We start from the raw sequence: 12,718 nt of genomic DNA, 5'->3' as shown, positions 1-12,718 counted from the left end.
GCAAGCGAATGCAGAGCTTCTATTTAGGCTATATAATATACATTTTTTTTCATTTTGTTAATAAAAGTAAAATGCCTTTAAATGCCAATGGGAATTTGTACCACTGTACTATTTTATTGCTTATGTGTTTTAATTAATGGGCTAACAATGAACCACAAACTATAGTTTTAAAGAAAGGTGAAATCCAAAGTCTTTTAAATTTTTTTGTGTTACAATGTGGATAAAACATATTTTCCTTATTCATTTTGTTAATAAAAGTTCAAAGTGTAAGAGAATTTCTCATCCCACTGTTTTAGCCTGTTTCGCTATTAATAATAATAGGCTAATAATGAGACACAAACTAAGCATTCGTTTGAATTAATGCTGGGCGGTATACCGGTTCAAAACTGGTGTATATTTTCGTTTATAATATACATTTTTAATATACCACCATACCGATGTATTTAATTACTCAACGTACAGAACGAATGTTATGCTGCGCCGTTACACTGTTAATTTCTGCGCAACACTGTTTCATACGGACCCTTTACAATGTTGCACTTCTAAGCAGCGACTGCGAGGCGTGGTGAGGGTAATCTCAGCAGTGCTCTGGTGTTACGTTATAATGCCGGTTTCACACATAGTCCGTCTGCAGTGCGGTGTTGTGGTCCATCAGTGCGTTCAAGGAGCGGTGCGTCTGCAGCAGTGCAACGATTGTTAATGTACTGAGTCTATTTTTGCTGTGCTGCAGGCGCTGAATTAAAGTGAAAGTGCATTGTTCGCGGGAAAAGTGAACATGGATTGACACGGAAACTCATGTACACTAATTAAAGCCTACTGTGTGTACATGGGTTTTTGGCGAGGTTTAAAACAAGAAAAAGAACACTTTAGATAAACAAGGAAAACAATATATTTGTTCACTTTTATGGAAGCAGAAAAACAAAGTTTGACAACCTTGGCCTGTCCCATTTTGACTCCCTCCCACTGTTAAAATGTAACTAAGTAATTTTTACTCTGAGTGAATTTTAAATGAGCTACTTTTTACTTTTACTTGAGTAGATTTTTAGACTGGTACTTTTACTTGTACTTAAGTAAAATTTCATTAATGTAATGGTACTTTTACTTGAGTAGAATATTTTTGTACTCTTTCCACCTCTGGGGATTGCTTGTGATAAAGATTTAAATGTATATTTTTTTTTACATGATATGAAATCAAAACAATGAACAAATGTTGTGTTTATGGACTAAACAGCCGTGGATCAGTAGCGGACTGCAAACGAGTCCTGTGTGAAAGCACAATGAGTCCGTGCTGCGGACTGCATATGCATTGCAGGGGGAGTATGTGTGAAACAGGCGTTACAGCCAAAAAGGGGAGCCGGGTCTGTTGTTTGGAGGTTTTTAGGTTTCCAAAAATCCGACGTCGACCAAACAACCATTTTATGCAAGTTTTATGCTAAAATTTTCGCCAAAGGCGGCAACACGAGCAATTTGCTCCAGCACCATAGCCGCAAGCACGTCTTGGAATATCAACCAGCAGAAAATCCACTGTACACCTGATTATGCATGAAAAAAAAAACGTCATTACCCGGAAAACCGGCATCATTTTGAAAAAAAACGGTGATATAAATTTTTGATCAAACCACCCAGCATTAGTTTGTAGTAAGAGGAAAATGTAGATTCATTATGCATATTTTTATTGTGTGATAACAGATTTGTGAGATTCGGATAAACGGAGATGTCTTTTAGAGATTATAAATGCAGTGCTCTTTGAGGGCGCTCTATGATTTCAGGCTACAGGAGCACTCTCGCCGGCAATGTTTTTATATGTCAAATTCATTTTGAGGCGCAGGACCAACCAAACTATGAAAAAAGTGTGACTTATATTCCGGAAAATACGGTATATATATATATGTGTGTATATATATATATATATATATATATATATATATATATGTGTATATATATATATGTATACATATATATGTATATATATATATGTACGCTAATATAGCTTCCTTTTTAGCAGGCCCCTTAAATGCTTGGTTAATCACTGTCTGTCATGTCAGTTCATAGTTGTATATATAGTGATAGCAAAGACACTGATAAATACACCTAATCTTCATCTTCAGAAAAACTCTTCAGCTTTTTGTTTTATTTCTCATCAAACACAAAACAAATTAAATCTAATTATAGTGGCAGGAAATGTACTTTAGATTGTGTATATGTATTTCCATTTATTTGTATTAAACACCACGCTGACGGAAGGAAAGTAATTTAAAATAAGACACAATTAGACAAAAATTACATTTTAAATAAATATATATATATATATTTTATCAACTTTAGCAACGGATGTAGTGCTGGATGTCGCTGAATGCCCTACACGCTTCGAATATCTCACTTAAAGGGCCCTTCGAATACGAGGTGTATCTTGTGCAAGTTCTGCTACTCACTAAGCAAACTGAGAGAAGAACTAACGTGTATACGCTCGCCAGCCGTCTGGCCAAAATCCCATAGTATTCAGGCGTCAGACGTAAGATATGAGACGTCACGGTCACGTGTCGGAGCTGCGCTCAAACTGCGCAGTCGCGGCGTAGCAAAGAAAGGTTTTTTTTGTACTTTGCGTCTAGATAACGTACGCGATGATAAGCGTCTGGATAACGTACGTGTGGATAAGCGTCTGGATAACGTACGAGTGGATAAGCGTGTGGATAACGTACGCATGGATGATGTACGTGTGAATAAGTACATTAATAATAATTTGGCTTTGTCCTATTTTGCCCTAAGGAAGGCTTTAAGGTAATAATCATGATAACAGCACCTTAAGTACACATCTGTCTCCTCAGTGGAATAGTCTGGGTGCAGGATATGCAGGTGCATATGAGCCCGGGCAGTTTTGGGACATAGCTGGGGGAGAACTTCTAATTAAAACAAGGGAACGAATAGAGCCCTGCATGGGCCCGGCCTTTGCCCGAGTCGACTGGATACTGTGACTTTTTTCTCTCTCTCTTCCCTATTACACAGCTATTTAAATAGTTCACTTTTGATTTTTAATAGAAAAGTTGTCATTTTCTATTCGTTTCTTTATAAGTTAATTTTGAAATATGTTTGGAAAATTTTGCGTTTGGTAAATTCAAGTTTTTGATTTTTAAAGGAACGAGCAAGCTGCAGCTCGTTTAGACAGTAAGTTGAGCATTATGTTTGATCAATTTAGCCTTCTCAAACCAACAAGACATGCCTAAAATAAACAGACATAATAGGCCTACACTTCATGCATTTCACAGTATTCATTTAAACATTTAACTTAGGTAAATGAGCACTGTTAGGCGCATATCCAATCGTCTGTGCGGAGAGTGAGCGCTTTGCAGGACATGGAGGAGCCAGCTTGATTTTTTTTAATGACAGTATAAACTTAAAAATGCGCCGTCGTTTTTGCTCATAAAGGTAAGAGTAGGCCTATGCATCATTTCGAACTCCAAAGGGTCTACTTGTAGGCTATGTGCACTCACAATATCAACAAAACCTCATGCTTTTGTAAAATAAGGAAAACAATTTCTGTCTTTAGCAGGAGCGCTTCACCGACATGATAAATATATCTATAGAATGCTTTTTGCGTTTTAAATTACTATTTTAAAACGTAATAATTCAAATCGAAAACAAAAACTCTTTCAAAGGCATGTACAATGAGGAGGCAAGTCAGGTTCGTCAAATTCATTTTTGCAAGATTGACTCAGAAGACATTATTTTATTAATAAATAATACAAATATATCGCCACTTGTTTTACCTTTTTCTTTTTTTTTTTTTTTTTTGGGCCGCTGTGCCAAAATTGTGTTTTCATTCAGTAGCCTAAGGCAGCATTTTGTGCCACGTTCAAAAATAACTGAATAAATAAGATTAACGTCATAATTTAAGAATAAAGTCAAGCTTACGATAGTAAAATTATATTATATTGTGAAATAAAAGATGTCTGTGGCATCCATCATTCTTTTAACTTTTTTTTTTTAACTAACTGATCGATTCATGAGACATTCGTTTGTATTAAACTGTTCTGGGCGGGTTTCCCGTTAACGATTGATTTTAGCGCTTAAGAGTGTTTTCTACGAGTAATTTTACGATCGTTCGTTATTGTTTCACGTGCATTTCCCAACTATGCACGTAAAGCAATCGCACGTAGTGCTTTAAGTGCTACTTAGGAGTTGCTATCCTTTGTCAAATGCTGAAATCTCACCTTAGAATGGCTCGTAACAGTAGTACACAATTGCTTATTGATGTTAACCTAACGCTGCGTTCCAGACAGACAACTTGGATATAATAATTATAATTCATTATAATACAGTACAATATTATATTATATTATAGTTTATTATACTTTACATAATCATATATAATGTACTTTATATACAGTATAGAGAGAGAGAGAGAGACGTTATTGGTTTTCTGAACTTCAGCAAGTCGTTGACATACCCCCCCCCCCCCCCCCCCCCCAGTCTTTGAAGCATTTCCTACATTATTTCTTTTATTCGTTTTTTTATTATTATTTTCAGTCATTTAATTTAGATGTGTATTTCTATTTTTTCCTCCCCCTTTTAATTAATTCATTTATAAATGTATAAAGAAAATGAGTCATAAAGTGTACAATAAAGCACAATCAAATCCTTATAATTATCATTTTTAATGAGCCGGAAAGAATACACGTCACACCTCTGTTTATCAATTTGCACTGGCTTCCAATAGCTGATCGCATACAATTCAAGGCATTGATGTTTGCCTACAAAACTACCACTGGCTCTGCACCCATTTACCTAAATTTGTTACTTCAGATTTATGTGCCCTCTAGAAGCTTGCGTTCTGCAAGTGAACGTCGCTTGAATGTTCATTCCAAAGAAGCACAAGTCACTTTTACGGACTTTGAAATTAAATGTTCCCTCCTGGTGGAATGACCTCCCCAACTCAATCCGAGCAGCTGAGTCCTATAGCCATCTTCAAGAAACGTCTTAAAATCCATCACTTCCATCTTATCTTTTCATGTATTATGCAATTATATCTATGTATGTATGTATGTATAAAGATATAAATACCTCTAACACTACCTCTAACACTTCTTTTTATTTATTATATTATTTAAAAGCCTATGCTACGTATACTGTGTTAACCTAACTGAGACTTGTTATAGCACTTATATATCATTGCTCTTTTGTTGTTTTTGATTGCGTCCACTGTTTAAGTTTGTAAGTCGCTTTGGATAAAAGCGTCTGCTAAATGACTAAATGTGAATGTAAATATAATCACATTACGCTTGAATCAAGTTAAAGGTGTAATCTGCTGATTGTCCTGCAGGTAACCGCATTAATCTGTCTTCTCACGATGCACTTAGGGCTTAACGATTACTCGAGCACCCGTAGATCTACGATGATTTTCAAGTGCTACTTAAGTTACGAAGCTTTTGGGAAACTCAGCCCAGTTTTTTTTTTCAACATTCATTCAAATATTAATGTTTAATGTTCGTGCTGCAAATATTGAAGAGGAAAATATAATTGATTCATGTGCAGTTACTGAACAAATTATCTCACTAAATTAAGCATAAAAGTTTATTGGTTGTACAGTAGGTGGCCATCCTATCTGGGGCTTACCGCCGCGTGTACCGCCGCGGTGGTAGCTAATTCAGTCGTGTGTTAAAATCATTCGCGAAACTACCGCCAGGTGGCGCAAAGGGACGGATTGCGAAATGAATTTAATTGTAAAATGAGATGAAAGAAGGAAATGAAACAACAATAACATTATGATATAACATTGGAACATTTAAAAAAAAATTTTTTTTTACAATTTTTAAAATGTAGGATAGTCTTAGGCTACAGTCTACTAAACAAAAATTAAAAGAAGACCTTAACACAAAGGATCATATGCATGCTATTTTTATTAAACAGTAAATAAATATAAGGCCTATATATATATATATATATAAGTTAAATGTTATAATTTCATTTTCATTTCGGTTCATTCTTGGTTTAAAAAAATCTTCAGGTTCCATATGCAGAGCGAAATGGGAACGGTACAGCATTTAGCAATAATTAGTATATTAACTCTGTTATTATTCTAGATTTTTCAAACTACCAGCATTTTTGAATTATGCCTTATGTGTGACCAAAAATGAAGTATTATTTGTTTCAGCTGTTTGATCGTGCTGGTGCCTCGCGCACATATTCACTGGAAACAGCAGTTGTTCACCAGACATTCGGCCTGAGCACTTTGACATATTGTTAATTCTGATTTTTTTTCCATCGATACTGAAAGCACACAGCCTATTTACCTCATGAATAATAGTTAAGCTTCAAATGGGCAACATCACAAATATGGAAACGTTTGATTTCTCCCGATTGAGAAAGCCAAACCTTACCTTATGCTTAGCTTTAAATTATTATTATTTATTTTGTTTTAATATTAAGCCTATATTATTATATACTGCAATTATATTTATCCATTAGAATTAAATATTTTTTATTATTATTTTGTTCTGATAAATTTGTTAAATTTAAAGGATTTGTTGTAAAATATTTTCTTATAGCCTATTTTTTTCCTCTCACAAACTCCGATTTATTTTTTAGCGTGTTTAAAAAAAAAACATGCAGCAAACGAAAATAGGTGATTGATCCGTTAAAATAAAACCTATACACGACTCATATATTTTTTTCCTCTGACAAACTTAATTTGTGTTTAAAAAATAAAGAAAACATTCAGCAAATGAAAATAGGCGATTAATCCGTTAAAATGTGTTAAAAATGTGTTACTCTTGGTTAACAGTAATTATAATTATTTTACTTCAGAACAGAGCCTGGGACTAATCTAGGTTATCCATGGTTTTTTTTTTCATTGCATCTGAAAATGACTTTGTTCATTACATTCACTTCACGCGATCTGGCGCAGATCAGCCTCCCGCAAAACTCAGCTGTGGACAATTTAAAAATGTTTGATATAAAGCAGTGGTTCTCAACCCGCAGCCCGTCACGAATTCAAATGCGGCCCGCACCACATGCTGAATAAAAAAAATAAAAAAAACTTTATCATTTTCTAAAATTTTATTGTTTATATCAATTTAAAAAAATTATGCTACTAATGAAATATAAGCTATATCCTAATGTTTTTATGTGATTTTTTTTTCTTCATATATTATTTTCAGTCATGAGCACTGGCATAAGCATTTAACGAACACATACAAGCGCGCACTTTGGCAGAATTCAATTCAAATAGTCATCAACAGCCATTAGGTAAAATTGCGCATCAGAATGGACACATTTGTTTTTTAAGGGAGAAAAAAAAGAAATTCAAAAAATGCCAGCGAATGAACATGTACAAACTGTGAATGGTCGCAGTATCAGTATTGAAGGAGAAGTGCTGGATTTTCGTTTGTTTGTTTTTTGCCCCGCAACTCACTTGAAGAAGTTCAGATAAATGGAAACACCATACACTATGTAACAATCCTTATCGTCATTGGAAAGTGTGTGCCGAGGCTCATGAGCAGACGACCGCACGAACAGGTGCGCGAGGTCAGTAGGCTTCAAAAGCAAAATTGCACATGTGCAGGCAGAGTGAAGAAGCTCATTGCTACTCGAACCTGTGCAATCCGTCAGCAAAAGAATATAAAGACAGTCAGATGTGCAATAATTCTGGGCAATTGCAGAGCGGACCATCAGCCTGCGCATTCAGAAGTATAAATTGAAGAAGTCTGCGTCCGGGCTTGCCGTGTCTGCATCCGGATTGCTCATGCGGAAAGTATAACACAGGCGTTACAATCGCAACTTCTTTGTGTTATTCCTTTCAAGCTGAATCTCACAAAATTGGTCAGCTCCCGACAGCATCAGGTGTTTTATTTATGGGGAGTAGAATTGTTAATTTCAATGAATGTAATAGATTATATATCATAATAGTTAGGCTATAATATTATAAATCAGGTTGGTTTTTGTATTGCTGACGTAATATGTAAATTATATGCGTAGACTTGCACTTAGACCATAGTGCGGCCCGCTGGAAAAAAAGGTTGAGAACCACTGATATAAAGGTTGCTGTCCCATTTTATACAGGAATTGTTCATTTTAAAAAATCAAATTATATTGTTAGTTCTAATTATATTGTTAACACAAGTTCATTTAGAACTGTTTTTTTTTTACTTATAAACTCCTTGAGAATTTAAAGTTAGTTTAATAGTATTTAAATTCAAGTTTAAAAAAAGGTTTTAATTGCTTCAATTATTTTTATTAATTAATATGTTATCATGTTTATTCTTGTAAAAAAATACGTGTTTATTCTTTAGGAAAACAAGGGAGACGCCTGGTTGCTGGATCTAAACCACTGGATGCGCTTAAATTCATCTGTGAAAAAGGGATGGAAAACAATTTTCCAAATGTTTTTGTAGCATTGAGAGTGCTTCTCACTCTCTCTGTCACTGTGAGCTATGGAGAACGCAGTTTCTCAAAGCTTAAACTGATAAAAATGATCTCCGAAGTACAAGTTAAACTCGAGGACGCAATCAAAGCGTTTGCCGCTGCGAAAGCCCGACGCGCACGCTTCTGAAATGAAGGTGTGTGAATGTGTGTATCAGTCAAGAAAACAATCAAAAACATACTCGGTTAATAAACATAACCTCGGTTCTCTCTAGAAGAGCGAACGAGTACTGCGTCTTAGCTAAGACGCTACGGGAAAAGTCTCTTTTCACAAAATACTGAAGCAAAAAATTATCCTTTAATTTTGTATTTTTGTAAAGCGCATTTGCAGCAGTACACAGCCATAGGCGAGACTGCTCGCTCGCTCATTGGCTTGTTCTGCGGCAACTGCACAGCCTATCGAGCGCAGGCTTATGCAACATCAGACCAATAAGGGCGATTCGCGCCCTTCTTGCCACTTCCCGCCGAAACGGTGTGACCCAACCTATAAAAGGAGCTCGAAAAGGCTGACTCACCTGATTTATTTCATCGCCGAAGCGAACCAGAGTGAATCGTACGCACGGCAGAGAACGCAGTAATCGTTCGCTCTTCTAGAGAGAACCGAGGTTACGTTTAGTAACCGAGTACATTCTCTTACGAGAGCTCTCTCGTACTGCGTCTTAGCTAAGACGCTACGGGAACCCAATGTAAAACGCTGTGCGCGCAGGGATCACACACCAATAAACCTGAAGCAACGCCCAGGATTTACAGTGCACAGTCACCTGAGGGACTCACAGAGAGTCCAGGACAGGAAGGGGGGAAGCCCTCCGTCCCATATCTAGCAGCATCCGTAGATGCGGCAATATGACATCACACAGCCGAGGCAAGGCCTGACCAATGTGGGACCCAAGACCGCCCTGGCGATTTATGTAGGACACCACAGACATGTTGTCCGAACGGACTAAGACGTGGTGGTCCTTGATTTGGGGACAAAAGCGCATTAGCGCGTTCTCCACTGCCAGCATTTCCAGACAGTTGATATGATGGAGCTTTTCCCGTTCTGACCACAGGCCAAAGGACGGTCTGCCCTCGAGCAGCGCTCCCCATCCCGAAGTGGAGGCATCCGTCAACACCATCTTCACATTCGGGGAAGTCCCCAGGCTTACACCTGATTGGTACCAGCCGTTTGCTGTCCAGGGTTTCAGGGCTGTGACACAGCTCTGATTGACCTTGAGACGCAGTTGGCCAGACACCCACGCTCTGCGCGGCACCCGCGCCTTCAGCCAGAGCTGCAGGGGGCGCATGCGGAGCAGGCCCAGCTGCAGAACCGGAGATGCTGAGGCCATGAGGCCCAGCACCTTTTGACAGTGTTTGAGCGAAACGGTCGCGCCGCAGCGGAAAGAACTCGCTGCGCGCTGAATGCCCAACGCGCGCCGTCGTGACAGCCGCGCCGTCATGGAACACGAGTTCAGAACTATACCCAAAAACAGAATCGTCTGACTGGGGTTCAGCGAACTCTTCGCCCAATTGACACTGAGACCGAGCTTCTCGAGGTGATCGAGTAAAACGGGCCTGTGCTCCACGAGCTCCGCTCGTGATCTAGCCAGAATCAGCCAGTCGTCCAAATAATTCAGCACCCGCATGCCTCTGAGTCTGAGAGGAGCGAGAGCTGCATCCATGCACCTCGTAAACGTACGAGGAGCCCGGACAAGCCGAACGGTAGGACTGTAAACTGGTATGCCTGGCCCTCGAAGGCGAATCTCAAATACCGCCTGTGACTTGATCTGTATTTGAAAATACGCGTCCTTCAGATCTATTGACATGAACCAGTCCCCTCTGCGAATCTGCGTGAGGAGCTTCCTGGTCGTAAGCATTCTGAAACTGCGTTTCATCAATGCCTTGTTCAGCTGTCTTAGATCAAGTATGGGCCTGAGACCCCCGTCTCTCTTGGGCACCAGAAAGTATCTGCTGTACAGCCCGAGACACAGGCTCTACAGCCCCTTTGCTCAACAGTTTTGATATTTCGGCCCGAAGTATTTGTGCTATTTCTGTTTTGACCGTAGTTTCGACGCCCGCTAAAAAGCGTGGAGGGCGTCTTAAAAACTGTAGCGAGTAGCCTCTCTTTATAATGCCTAGCACCCAATCCGAAACTACTGGAAGCATTGACCATGCATCTGCATGAATGGCTAAAGGCTGGATGCGAAGCGCGCTCTGTTGACTGGGCAACGGCGGCGCTTGGGTGCGCTGCACCATGGGCGTTACGCCTGTGGCATTTGAGGCGGGGAGCGCGCTGACCACTCGAGGCCGAGACTCGTTGCGGCCAGCGCGAGCACTCGCCCTGGCTCCTTCTCGATGTCAGCTCGTCCGCTGGGCTTCTGGGCAGAAGGCGCGAGATCCTCGGAGCTCGCCCAGCCCTCACTGCCCGAAGCTAGCAGAGAGCGCGTGTCCTCTTCCCCCGACGCGGCCCTGAGATCAACTTCTTTGTGCGACGCGGAGGCAAACAGCGGCCGCTGCCCATCGGGAAGCGATGCAGGGGAGGCCGGTGAAGCAGGGTGAACCGGCGAGCTCGGTTGAGCTGAAGACGGTTCCGGAATCCGCTGGAAGCGGCGCTTTTATGGCGCCTCAGCGCAGCGAAGAATGCAGGCTCAGAGAAAAAGGCCAGGCGAGTCCTCAGAGTCACCATGGCAACAGCTCGCAGTGAGGGCATCCGCCGTCAGCGAGCGCGAGCGCTGCATGATCTTCACTCAGGCAGGAGACACAGATGACGTACCGGTCTCCCTCGCTGAGTGGGGCTCTGACGAGCCGCAGGAAGGCATCTTAAAAAAGACGCAAGCTCTTTTACGAGCTTTTACACACACACATAAAGAACAGTTGGATATAACAGAATTGAAAGGATATAGGTGCCGGACAGCGCAGCAGGAACGGCAGTGGAAGGCGGCAAAGGCCAGCAGCTTCAGAATGGCTCGTCCCGCTGATATGCTTCTCAGACGGCGCTTGCTTCCTTCGTGATCCAGCGATGCGTGAGCTTCGCTGAAGAGATGAAAAATCAGGTGAGTCAGCCTTTTCGAGCTCCTTTTATAGGTTGGGCCACACCCGTTTCGGCGGGAAGTGGCAAGAAGGGCGCGAAGCGCCCTCATTGGTCTGATGTTGCATCAGCCTGCGCTCGATAGGCTGTGCAGTTGCCGCAGAACAAGCCAATGAGCGAACGAGCCGTCTCTCCTATGGCTGTGTACTGCTGCAAACGTGCTTTACAAAAATACAAAATTAAGGATAATTTTTTGCTTCAGTATTTCATGAAAAGAGACTTTTCCCGTAGCGTCTTAGCTAAGACGCAGTACGAGAGAGCTCTCGTAAGAGAAGACAGTTTTGTGAGCTAAAAAAAAGTGTGCATATGTTTAGTTTTATTCTGTACACTATCTATTAGCCTATAAAACAGAATTTATACTTAGCTGTTGCATTGTGTAGGCTACCCTTTTCACCTTTTTGCAGAATGAAAAAATTAAAAACTCTGAAAACATGCTTGCACATTTTTATTTTAGTGTAATTTCATAGATTAAAAAAAAAAAGTTTACATGCATCTTAAGGATCCCTAATAGTGAATGTGAGGGGGGCGGCACGATCGTGCTCTGCTAGGAGCGGCATTTGAGCTTGCGCTGACCCTGGGCTCATGATCAATAAGTTGTATTGGCCTCAATCAGATTCAGTAAAGTCAAACCACAGACAGTGAAGCCTCGAGACCCGTGCGCTGTGAGGCGGGAACAGAGGATTCTGCTTGGTCTTAAAGCCTCCCGCAAACGTCCACGATCACAAATAACAATGATTTTCGTAAAATAATGATTAATTATTAATTGATGATATGTTATTATCATTATGGTCTTGTGAAAATAATAATATGGGCTGCGAGAAAATTATGAATACAAAGAGTAGGCTACTGCTGAGTGCAAGCATGTTTCAGCCCAGTAACACACCGTTCCTCAGACCCAAAACACAGACCGAATTCTGTTCAGCTGGAGGGGGTTGGGTTTTGGATAGTTATTCATGGCTTATGGGGGTCGAGATAAAGGTGTGAATTGCTCTTTCATATGGACAGTGTCTTATGAGGCTTTCACTTGCTGAACCGGTTTATATAGGACTGTTGTTTTGATTATATTCACAGTGCTGGCTCTCTCCGACGAGAGAAATGCAACATTCACACATTACACTATTCCTTTTCGTCTAAAAACATTTCAAGCTTTCTGTAGATATATTTTTAATGTACCTATGTGAGACACCACGATATTATGTTAATTAAAAAATTATACATTCCTTATCATGAAAAATTAAA

General features: G+C 40.1%; 1 protein-coding gene across 2 annotated transcripts in view; it reads left to right on the top strand.

Annotated features, from left to right (window-relative positions):
* Positions 1-12,718, top strand: part of LOC132148025 (zinc finger protein 271-like) — a 193,280-nt gene that overhangs the window by 107,274 nt on the left and 73,288 nt on the right. The gene's annotated exons all lie outside the window — the stretch shown is intronic.

The sequence above is a fragment of the Carassius carassius genome, chromosome 1, assembly GCF_963082965.1.
Source record: "Carassius carassius chromosome 1, fCarCar2.1, whole genome shotgun sequence".
In the NCBI taxonomy this organism is placed as follows: domain Eukaryota; kingdom Metazoa; phylum Chordata; class Actinopteri; order Cypriniformes; family Cyprinidae; genus Carassius; species Carassius carassius.
This window is presented reverse-complemented; position numbering and strand designations above follow the sequence as displayed.